The following is a 12,262-nucleotide window of genomic DNA, read 5'->3' on the forward strand; positions in this document are numbered from 1 at the left end:
CCTTGCTGACTCTCAGTGCTTCCTGCAGGGTCTGAATGTCAGCTCCTCTGGGCTCTGTCTTCCTCAATATCAGTCTCTAAACAGGAATGATTACTTCATAAGGTTGTGAAAAAATTTAATGAGATAATGTAAGTAATAATGAACAATTTTATCATTAAGTAGGCTTTGGATGTATATCAAATATGTATAAACTTACTCCACCTGCTTTACCCACTCTCCAGAACATTTTTTAAACCTTATTCTGAGAAATATTCATAGAAAAGATAATATGTATGTATGTGTATACATGTATTGTGTTGTATGTGTGGATGTGTAGGTATGCATGTACAGGTGCATCTATGTGTGCATATGTATACATTTATGTACATTATATATGGAAAATTATAGCACAGACTACTATCCAGGTCAAGAAACAAAACACTGTCAGCATCTCAGAAGCACCCTCATCTGTATGTCCTCCCTGAACAAATTCCCATTCCTCCCTCCAGTCCAATTCATTTCTCCTCTTGTTAAAGAATAATCTTCTGTCCCCCTTTCACTCATGTCTCTGGGTTGTCTCCAGCCTTTTTGATGTGCCTGTGCCTGTCACTTCACTAAAGTCCCGAGTGACATATCATTCATAGGAGAGAAGTGAAATAAAGTGGTTCTACAGAGCGGACATATGCGTGTGTGTGTGCACCTCCCACCTTTGTGGAGAGCAGCAAACCAGATGTCTCATAAGATATGACTTAACCCAACAGAACTGAAGGAACAGGTGGTCTGATTGGGGAGAGGTTTGGGAACATTCAGACAGTGTGCTGTTCCCCAAGACCACCAGGGACCAAGTCTGATACCTCCAATGGTGAGGGGCCGAGGTCAGGGCCACTGGAGCCTAGATGACACAGAGTACAGTTTCTCTCCCTTACATCCCAGACTTTACCCACCCTGGGATGTCTACCTTCCTTGAGTGACAAATCAGGCCTCAGTTAAAAGTCCCCTCCTGAGGAAGCCTTTCCTTATCACCTCAGCCCCCTCTCCTACTCTATTTTAATAATCTTCTTCGTTATCAGTACCTGAAACACTTGCATTGATTTCTTTGTTTACATGTTTGTTTGTTTTCTGGATATCATAGTATTTGGCAGTATGGACTCAAGATCTAAATTGGGTACATATGCCAGCTACTCACTTGCTAGCTGTGTGACCTTGGACAACTGCTTTAACCTCTCTGGGCCTTCAACTCACCATCTATAAAATGAGAATATAGGATTTATTAAAATGGGAATTACAGGATCATTCGGAGAAGTAAATGAGTTAATGTGTATAAAAGCTTTCAGAACCGTGCCTAGCACATAAGTACTATTAAAATGTTAGCTCTAATCAGCAATGTTAGTAATGATCATTATTGTGATTATCATCCTATCTTCCCTCTAGAATGTGAGCAACTTGATGGCAGGGCTTTTATCTGTTCTTCATTGCTGACCCCCCCTCCCACCCTCTCTGTGCCTAAGAAGAGTTCCTGGCACATATTTGTAATAATATACTGAATAAATATTTCCTGAGAAATATGTCTTACCGCCCAATCCCAACCCTGCCTCTGAGGAAGAAGATAGCCACATAAACAAATCATTACAGTGTGGTGGATACAGTGCAAACACTGGGTTTACGTGAGATGTGTAGGAGTACAGAGGAGGAGGCGATTAATTCTTTCCCTGAGTCTCAGGGAAGACTTCACAGAGGAGGTCATTTTTAGAACCTTGATGCTCTGGAACTCTCAGGAAACAGAGAAGAGGGCAGGGTTTTGCAGAAAAGCAGCACAGCCCACCCATAGCCTTGGGGTGCAGAGGGAGCTGCCCCTGTTTCGGGTTGCAGAGGGGAAGGGGAAGTGGAGAGATGCAAGGAGAGGCTGTTAGACCAGCTCATGAAGGATCTGTTTGCCATGCTAAGAAAGTGGGATTGTATTCTGACAGTAATTACACTGAAGAATTACAATAAGGGGAGAAGCATAATCAAATTTACCATTACCACTGAGGAGGAGGCTGGCCTGGCTGGCCATCAAGGGAAGGAACCTAGAGACTAATTATTGGGAAATTCCAGGTGAGAAGGGACAAGAACCTGACAAAGAGAGTGGCAGGGGGAAGGGGTTGGCTTTGAGAAACCACTGGGAGGTTAGCCTTGTAAGATCCTGGGAATTGATTGCATTTGGAGCGGGGGACCTGTGAGAGAAAGTGGGGCCCAGGACAACCCATATTTCTTAATTATGTCTCTGGTGGTTTGGTTGTGCCATTAACCAAAGCAGGGAACTTGGAAAAGGGAATCGTTTTATGTGTGAAATGCATAATGAGTTCACCTTTGGACATTTTCATCTTGGCCATATCAAAGTCAAGTCCTTGGGTAAGAAAGGTGGCTGACATTTTTTGAGCATCTACCATGCACCTGGAACTGTGCTTGCCACCATATGTATTTTATCTCATTTAATATTGAGAACAACCCTTTGAAAGATGGGGCATGATGTTGTTTATTTATAGATGATGAAGCACAGGCTCAGAGAGGTAATGATTCCCACTTTACATAGTTAACATTGAAGAACAGTAAGTGGGCCAGTTTGATTAAGCAAGACTGAATGCAGTGCATACAAAGAGAGGGATTCAGATATAAAGATGTCTGGGGGCAGATCATGGAAAACTTTGAATGGAGATATCATCCATTCCCCAGGGGGTGTTGTGAGAATCAGGTGAGAGAAAGCTTGTAAGACATTTTGTAAACTGTGGAATGCTGAGCAAATAGGAGTGCAGGTTGTGGCCACACCTTGTTGCAATGAGAAATAACAATGAGTGAATGATGAAGTTCAAATCTGTAATTATTAAGTGAAATTCAATCAGGGTGTCTTCCCCCCATTCTTCTTACTCATAGGCCCACAAAAGAATCTTGAACACAGCATGTCTTTTGTTTCTTCCCTCTCCCTCACTCAGACACACACACACACACACACACACACACACACACACACACACACACACAATCTACATGTCTGGTTTGAAGAAAGCTCTCAGAAGGAGAAATGATATGTGGTCAAGATGAGAAGGAAGAAAGGGATTGGAAAATCAAACGCACCCAGCTGATCCCAGCTATTGTGTCCTCACACTTGGAGTGAAATCCTAAAGATAATTTATTTGGTTATTTCTACTGTCAGGCAGAAACTCAAAAATATTAGGATAAAATTACCGGCAGCCTACCTGCTAATTGTGTGCATGTGAAGTGACAGCTTCAATACTTTTCAAACGCTTGGGGTGGGATGAGTCAGTTAAGGAGGCCGCTCAGGTATAAGCCAATGTAAGCCACCTGTGCCCTCCTTGCCCTTAGACTTCAGAAACATATGCCCAGATGCCTCATTAAGGAGTAAAAAGAGATGGATGAAGCTAACCTTTATATATTTTATTTAACCCAATCATTTTTTCTGTGTAATCAATATTTAAAAATTAGTGATCAGATATTGTTACCTTTTTTTAATACTAAGTCTTCAAAATTCATCATGTGTTTTACACTTAGAGCACACATTTAATTTTTCACCCTCTACATGTGGCTGGTGGCTAGTGTGTTGGTAGCATGCTGCAGGCTAGAGCTCAGTCTTGAGGGCTATCAGATTGCCACACCCTCTGTTCAATCCAGTACACCCATATATGTGCATTTCATGTGAGCTTCTGTAAAAGGAATGATGGAACTGGCTGTAAAGATTCCACACTGTACTCAACTTTACTCCCATCCTCAAGGCAGAGTGACACTTGCAAGAGAGATCAAACTGCATCCTAATTGGTCATGTGAGACCTGCCCTCTGCAGCCCCCAGTCTGAAGCATAACTGAGCTGTCAGTCTTCACTCCCAAAAAGAAGAGGCTTTAACCACAATCACAAACCACAGGCACATGGGCCTGGACCTCTATCTTAGCCCCAAACATGGCTATGGACACTTGCAAAGAATAAAGAAAAAAGGCTGTGACAACAAGGCCCAAGGGCAGGATTTTCAAAAGAAAGTACATATCCCTCAGGACTTGTCCCCAGGGCGAACTCAGGGACTAAGCAATCAAACAGACTGGGTTCTTGGGCATTTTCCTCTGGACCTGAGAGCAAATAGGATGTGACTTTAAGCAAATCATTCACTCTCAGTGCATGATAGGGACTTCCTCCATGCTGAAATGGGGCCACCCAAGCAACCAGGGACCTGCAGGGTGAATGGATGTATCCAAACCCGGTGCAGACCAATGAATAGGATGGTTGTGTCTCAAGGGACCTATGCTTTGCCTTGACCTTTCTCCAAGGAGCTCAGGCTCAGTGCTGGAGCAAATGAGTGTGGCTGACCGGTCGCAGCCATCTCCTGGTGGTCTGCAGCCCTTGGCCCTTCCTTGGCACTGCGCTGGTTGGCAGACTGCCTCTCCCCTCTGCTGCTCAGCCGAGCAGTCACAGCACTCGGTGGTACAGCTGCAGGCAATCCTGCACCCACCCCTTCTGCTTTGTTGTGGCTGCCTCCTTTGTGACTGCTACAGCATATGTTTTATTAAAAGGGAAAGAGGAGGGGAGACAAGAGGTTATGTACATGGGCATGCTCAAGAATCTTAAGATTGAAAATCTGCTCAATGTGAAATGCCTAAGGGCTTTGGTATTTTGCTGGCTCTAAGTAAACCCCAACAGGGACTTTTGGGGAAACAGGAAATGGAAGAAAAGCACGGTTCTCTCTTAGGGGAGCCTGATTCTAAAAATAAGAAAATATTTTCTCATGTTCTCTTGAAATCTGCCTGCTGTCCCTCAATGTCTTCATCCAGTTTTTGTGATATGGTGCTGATTAGCTCTCTGACCTTGAGTTCTGTTTTCCCAGAATGTATGACTTAGGCTCCAGAGTGGGTGGAAGGCTAGGTAAATTTCAATGCCTGATGAGATGTCCAACATTACAGTCCTCTGCCTGGCCCAAGGACAGCTTCCTCTAGGCCAGTATGTGCTTCAAATAATTAACCCAAGTGTATGGTCTTCCCATGATACAAGTGGGGAAGTGGCAAACCCCATGGAATCACGCAAGCCTGATGTTTCCAGGCTTTCAGCTTGTGCTGCCCTTAGCGTCCCTGTCAGCTAGAGTCCTTTCCCCACTTCTGCCTCTTCAAACAAATCCCACCCCTGCGTAGCACAATGGTCCCTCCTTGCAATACTGATAGCTCTCATTATCTGGACCAATCAATCCTAGATTAATTAGGTCAGCCTCTCAAATCTCTTTATTGAACTGCTGCTTAGAATGTATAGGGCCATTTATCTTTTCCCAGATGTAAGCCTGTTTTCCTAACTAGACTGTAAGATCATTGAGGGCAAAGGCAAGATATTATAAGACTTTTACCCCTCAAAGCCTTTAGTTCAGGGCCAGAGGACAAGGTGTATGTCACTGCAACCTCCCATTCTTGTAGAGTTCAGGAAAAAAAAAAAAAGACTCAGATCACAGGCATGAGATTAAGCCAGTCCTTACTTAGGAGGAGTCATGGAGCCCGAGATTGGTTTAGCAATGATGAGACCCACACCCCACACCATAGGTTCCCTTAATTGCCCTGAGTAAGAGCAGTTGGTTCATCTTCCCAAGTCCTTTGCCCTTGCTTTTCCAAAAAGGAGGCTAAAATCATTCTAGCTCTACTTCTTAGTGTAATCAAAGATTAATTAGACAATAAGGCATGTGAGGATTGATTGGATGAGCTCCCTACAATGCCTCCAGCCCATTGGAAAAGGATGCCATTATAAAATGTAGACAAGGTCTTATTTAAGAGAAATACTTGAATTGCCAAAAATACACTGCACAGTGGGGAAAACAAACCATTAAACAGGAAACCTCAACTCTAAGCATCCCAGTCAGCAGAAAGTACCCACATAGATGTCTCAGTCCCTCCAGGTTACCTCTTGTTTGTGAGCAGGGGAGGGATTTTGGAGCACAGTCCCTGTCCCGGAGGGGATCTCTTTTATGTGAAGCTCCCCAGTGGCTAGCCTGGGGATCAGAAGGAGTTAATGACCAGGGTTGTTCTTTGCCCTCTGGCCTTGCTCAGTAAACAACCTGTTAGGAGGCCAGAAACACCCAGAGGATGATCTTTAAGGGCCAAATAGGAGAAAATGCTTCCATCCTTGAGAGTGGCCTAGTGCTAACAGAGCAGGAACCCTCCCCCCTCCCCAGCCATCCCCTTCTCTCTTCCTGTTGTGCCCACACTGCAGCACACATCACCCCATTCCAGGCGACAAGCTGGCCCCTTGTTTGGTGAGGAGGGAGAGGCCAGAGTCAGGGATGCTTCTGTCTTCTCCATGCTTGCAGCCCAGCTGTCAAACCCTTTGAGGTAGCTTCCCTCCATAAGGGAAGACCCTGGTCTGACATTTGCTACCTTTTCCTCAAACATCTCAGTATCCATGCTCTGCACCTACCCAAATCATATCCCTCCTCAAGAAGCAAAGCATGCATCTTTCCCCAAAGTAGCAGCAGCAGTGACATTGGTAAAAATCTAGGACCACTGTGGTAGCATTGCTTGGTCATGCCCCCAATGCTGCCAAGCATCTTATTCTGGCTGAGAGGGAACTCTGAGAGTCCTGCCTTAAACAAATAACATATGCACACTGTGTGAAGTCAAAAAAGAAAACACCAACTCCAGCATCCCTTTGCTATTGCCTGATGTCATCAGACTGCCCCCCAGGGGATTCTGTGAAATACTTGAACTGCTTGGTTAATACTGGCATTGAGGCATTCTAGAGAGCCTGGTCAGAGAATATTACTTCCACATGCCCATGTCTGGAGAAGGACAGAGGCAGAAATATTTGACTGACAACATACCTTTTAATCTCCTGATTGGTCTATGCTGACATACTATTGTCCCTGCAGGAGAAGGCCCAGATTACCCAGCTATAAGCAGGCCTGTTTTAGTTGCTCCGCTTTTCACAAAACATTTCTTCCTGCTTAGGGCACTGGCTCCAGGGCTAGGAAGAGTGCACACACAGTTCTTTACAGAGGGGTCTGTTCAATCATGTTACAGTGCATTAGCTTGATTATTCGTTAATGTTTGGCTTAGGTCTATATACCCTGGATAAATATGTGCTAGGCATTGGGACTGCCTGGTGAGGAGGAAACTCCTCTGGGCTGGAACAGCAGCTCCCAAGTTCAGGCTCCTACTAGGAAGGAACCCTCAGCCTGGGGCCTGGGCAGCAAGCTGCACATGCATGGTTTTTCTGTTGGCAGCCCGCTTCCTGCATACAGCACAGACACACACACACACACACAAAGCATTAGACTGTGTACTCAGGTGATCACAGAACCAGGGAGAGAGATGGCTAGATATGTTAGTACACCCCTCCTTCCAGTGTGCAGCCAGGCTCAACTCAATCAGTGGGCTCCTGCCACCACCCTGGGGGAGACTATTTGCAGCCTATGGGGCTCACTCTTCAGAATTTTTTTTCTTAGCTGTATGTGCATGGGAGGAAGAGACAGGACTCTACAGGCATGTCACTGAGCCTTATGAACATGTGAGTATAGATGTATCACATAGCATGACCTCAGCTCTTTGGGGTCCTTCTCAAACACAGTGAACCACGTACAGTCTCAGCTCAGCAGGCAGAAGTCCTCGGCATTTTCTGCAATTATGCAGCTCAGTTGAATATTCTGAAGCTAATGGGAGTTGCACTAACTTTGAGGACTTAGCCCAGGCAAAAGCAATATAGGTCAGGCAGAGTGCCCAAGCGGGGTGTCAGTCATGCACACCAGGAAGCAGTAACAGGGCCATCTCTAGCTAAACCCCAAATTGTATTGCTCAGCTCCACCAGACAGAAACTACCAGATGGGATCATTCCTTCTGCCTGCAACTGCCAGGCAACAAGGCAACAGGGTTGTAAGGGGGTAAATGATCCCCTTACCAAGGAACATAACAGAAAGGGCAAGGAAAAGGGAACAGAGAAAAACCATCCAAACCCTGCACTGTTACCTTGGATCCTTGCAAGAGCCCTCCTGGCTGTATCAGCTGCTCCCTAAATGTCCACCGACTGGGAGGAGACTCCTAAAAGATTCCAGGTTTTTGTGCAACATCTCCAGTGGCAGCTTTCCAAAGTTTCTACTTCATGATTTCTTGTGGCTTTCTCATTTGGGGAAACCCGAATGCCTCTCCTTCAGCATGTGAGAGGGAAAGGAAGTCTTTTTTCAAATTCTCTTGCTCTGGGCTTTGCCTCAGCCGCTGCCTCCGCTAGACCATTTGCAGGCTGCCTTCCGCTAAGCAGCCTGGATCCCCGGCACCCAAAGCAGGTTGGAAGTGGGTTTCAGCGCACTCGGGTGGGAGAGGGAAGGAAAGTGCAACACCAAACCTGGGGAGTCCCCTGTCCGTCCACCGAAGAGGAACCCAAGATCTCGCCTTCCTTGCAACTCTAAAGGGATTCACCCTATTGCTCTCTTCCCGAAATCACTGCCTGGCACATGGGCAAAGCCCGTTCCGCAGGCTTCAGCGCTCGCTCTGCTGCCCGCAGACCTGTCCCTGAGCTCGCACCGCACGGCAGGTGCCCAAACCCGGGCCAGTGCGAACGGGATGCTCCTGCGCTGTGGAGGCGCTGCCCCAGCCGCCGCCAGCAGCTTCTGAGGCGGGCGTATTCCAGTCCCGGCTGCTGCCGCGAGCCCCTGCTCTGACTCCCGCTCCGCACCTAAGCAGTGTCACCTGCAGACTCAGACACCAGATGAGTGTCTTAAGATAACAATGCTGCCCGGCCTGCCTCTCTCTCTCTCTTATGCACGTAGGTTGTCAGCCAATGGGACACAGCGCCATCGTCCCCACGGGCGCCCATTGGCTGGCGGCTTGGCAGGGGGTGGGATCGGAGCCACCCCGCTATCTCCTTTGGTCCGTGCCAGGCCGGGCACCAGCTCTGTTAACCCTCCCGGCCTAGCCGCAGGGACTTTTTGGTGTGCATAAGGAGGGCTTGGGCTGGGAGTTGCAGAGTCTGCACGGGCTGAGGAACGAGCTAATTAGGTTTTCTTCTCATCTTCCTGAGTTACAATAATCATTTATCCCAGACCATTTTGTTTGCTTAACTAGAATTCCCAGAGATAGGGACCCATTTGAGTCATTCGCCTTCTAATTTGAGGTTTTATTCCGTTGTTTGTGTATTTTAGCCTCTTGGTCATGAATTAATTAGAAATGAGCCACCAAGTGAGAAATACTTAGGCCTCTCTCTCTCCCTCCTCTCTCTCTCTCTCTCTCTCTCTCTCTCTCTCTCTCTCTCTCTCTCTCTCTCTCTCTCTCTCTCAGAGATATCCAGGGAGAGCAGAAAAATAGGAGACACTTAGAAGAGTAGAGAGAGATATTTAGACTTTGAACAGCTACTTATAAATCTAGAAACATTCTGCCCCCAAACCAGGATTGTGAAGAACTTCTTGGGCAAAATTAAGGGGGTGGGGTGGGGGATGCCCTGCTCCCAAAAGAGGGAATTGTTTTGTCTGCACTGTTTTCCTTCTGTGTGTCTCCTTTCACACCAGTGAGTGTAAGGAAGAGGGAATGTGAACTTCCACTTGGTTTTTAAAGGGAGACCAGAGATTCAGAACAGGACCAGCCTTGTTTCTGTGAAGCAGGTGGTGTAGCTGAGCCTGTGAATTGAGGGTGGGGGAGGGGAGAGAGAGAAAGCAAGAAAGAGAAAAGGAGAGAGAGAGAGAGAGAAAGAGAGAGAGAGAGAGAGAGAGAGAGAGAGAGAATATTAACTTTGAACCAAAGAGTGTGAAATATATCCCTGATGTCCTAATGAGGAAGCAAAACTGAATTACGTCCAGCTAACTAGCATACGACACTAAATATTGGCAAGAAAAGGGACACTAATAGTTGAAGAAAACTGCAGTTCAACAGAAGAGCTCAAGTTGGGGCTGGCAAAGGAATTTGGGGGTTTCACAGTAAGTCAATGTGGTGGGAGAAATATAGAGAGAATACACAGGGAGGGAGAGAAGTGTTTTGGTTTAGTTCCTTGAATGAAGAGCAACAGCAAATATTATTTTATTTAAAAAAAACTGGGAAAATAAAGGAATGCAGAGGCTTAATGGCTGTCAAAGTAATATAAATCAGTTTTTAGCCAGAAAGAATCAAGGAACCAGATGTTCTGAATGAATGGGGGGAAATTAGAAATATTCCAAAAATTCACAGCCTTAGTCCCAACGATCCATCACTTTCACCTATATTCTCTCCAGTGCATCTTATACAGGTTTGAGTGTCCTTCTCCATCCTGTAGGTATTTGTTTGCCTAACCTACAAAATGTGTCAGAGAGAGGTGGTCCTAGAGGGTCCCCAGCTCTTGTACTGGATAAAATATCCAAGTGAACCAGTGAAAGGCTACATCTGTTGCTGTCCAACTGCTGAATTACTTACTCCTGTGCTTCTTGGAGACAGATCCCCTGAACTTGTCCCAGGAGCTGAGACATTATGTGTAGAAGCTGTCATAAAATTGGAGAAGGGAGTGATTAAAGGGAAAGAGTAATTGAACAAATTGTTGTTAATTTCAATGGAAAGACAGTTAAATTTTCCACGACCTCTAAGGAAGAAGGAAAGGGGGTGAAATTGGGAGATGAGAAAACAACTTGAAAAAAGAAAAACTTACTTGTACTTTCTTCTCCTATGGAGTCCTAAGCCCTCTAAAAAATCTAATATGGTATAATATACATTATATTCCACATGTGTACAGTTTGATGATATTTTGCCTATACATGTATCCATTGGAACACTACCCACATAATTTCCGGCTCTCAAAGAAGTTTGTCCTGCCTTTCTTAGTCAAAACCTCTCTCCACAAGTGATAATCACTATTCTGATTTCCACCTTCAAAGATTAATGTTACCTCTCCTTGAATTTCATAAATACAGAATCTTGGACTATACACTTTTACTCTTATGGCCTGATTTCTTTCATTTATCATTATGTCCATGAGACTCATCCATGTAATTACATGTTTATTTTTTATTGTTGTGCTATATTTTGTTACATGACTATAATGACATGAATTTATCTCCAATTGATGCATATTTGGATTGTTTACATTTTTTTGTCTAGTGAGCAAACCTGCTATAAACGTTCCTGTATATGTCTTTTGGTAGACACATGCAATCATTTATCTGGCATATATAGCTAAGAGTGTAAATCACTTAATTTGCTTTTGGCTACTAAAAGGGAACAAAATCTCACAAAGAAGACTCTGAAGCCTACATTCTTTTTGAAGTAATTGAATAAGGGGATAATGGTAAAAGCTATCATGTTGAGCACCAACTAAATGCCTCAAATGTGTCAGATCCCATATATATATATATATATATATATATATATATATATATATATATAAAATCTCATTTCTTTCTCACATCTATTCTAAAAAAATTGTATCATTATTTCTATTTTACTAATAAGAATATCGAACACATTGTCTCAGGAAATGGCCCTTGGCTTCTAAGGTTGTGTGTGTGTGTGTGTGTGTGTGTGTGTGTGTAAGTCCTCCGTGAGAGGAGCTATGAGCAAAGGAAATGATGGAAGGTCTCACTGCATATAGAAGAATCTGGGTATTGGTCTGCATAGATGGGAAGATCTAGGGAACACAGATTGGTGCATTCCAGGTAGACAAAATGCATGAGGAGAGTGAAAATGGGCTTTAATTTGATTGGGGTGTGTATGTGTGTTGTTGTGGGGAGGAGAGAAGGACAGTGTAGTAAGCAATAAATCTAAGAAAATAAATAGTATGAGATTTGGAAGAGTTTTTACATTTCTAAACCATACTTGAACTTATTCTCACAGGGGGAAAAACTTTAGAATGGCATGATGAAAGCAAGATTTCATGAAGATAACCTGGCAGCTGTGTGAAGAATAGGTTAATAGCAGGGGAAGCATTTGGAAGCTATTATGAGTCAAGGAGCAAGGCCACTGATACTTGAATACAGGAAGACGGGTCTCAGGAGAAAAGTCAGGATTGGGAATAACAGAACCTGAACCTGATATTTCATAGTGTCTTAGTGCATATAAACACTTGCACTTAAAGTATCTCTAGCATATGTGATGGGCAGAGATCACTGACCCCATTTTATTGATGAGGACATTGAAGATAAGATTGATCCAGGCTCACCTACAAATAAGCAAGTTATAGAGTTTAACTTGAATCCAGGTCTGCGGTTTCACTACATCATGTTTGCTATACACAAAGGTAATGCTTGAGAGGCATACAAACTTCTCCTAGTCCCATTTAAACTTAAGACATTACACTGTACAGATGGGCTGGTTTCTGTGCACTTCC

At 44.5% G+C, this 12,262-nt stretch overlaps 1 protein-coding gene across 1 annotated transcript in view; it reads right to left on the reverse strand.

The window, feature by feature from the left end:
- BRINP2 (BMP/retinoic acid inducible neural specific 2) overlaps positions 1-8,714 on the reverse strand; it is a 93,540-nt gene extending 84,826 nt beyond the window's left edge. The window contains exon 1 of the mRNA XM_080648810.1: positions 7,954-8,714. The gene's annotated coding sequence lies outside the window, so the exon portion shown is untranslated. The remainder of the gene's footprint in view (positions 1-7,953) is intronic.
- Positions 8,715-12,262: the final 3,548 nt, after the last annotated feature.

Source organism: Plecotus auritus (assembly GCF_963455305.1).
Source record: "Plecotus auritus genome assembly, chromosome: 12".
NCBI lineage: Eukaryota > Metazoa > Chordata > Mammalia > Chiroptera > Vespertilionidae > Plecotus > Plecotus auritus.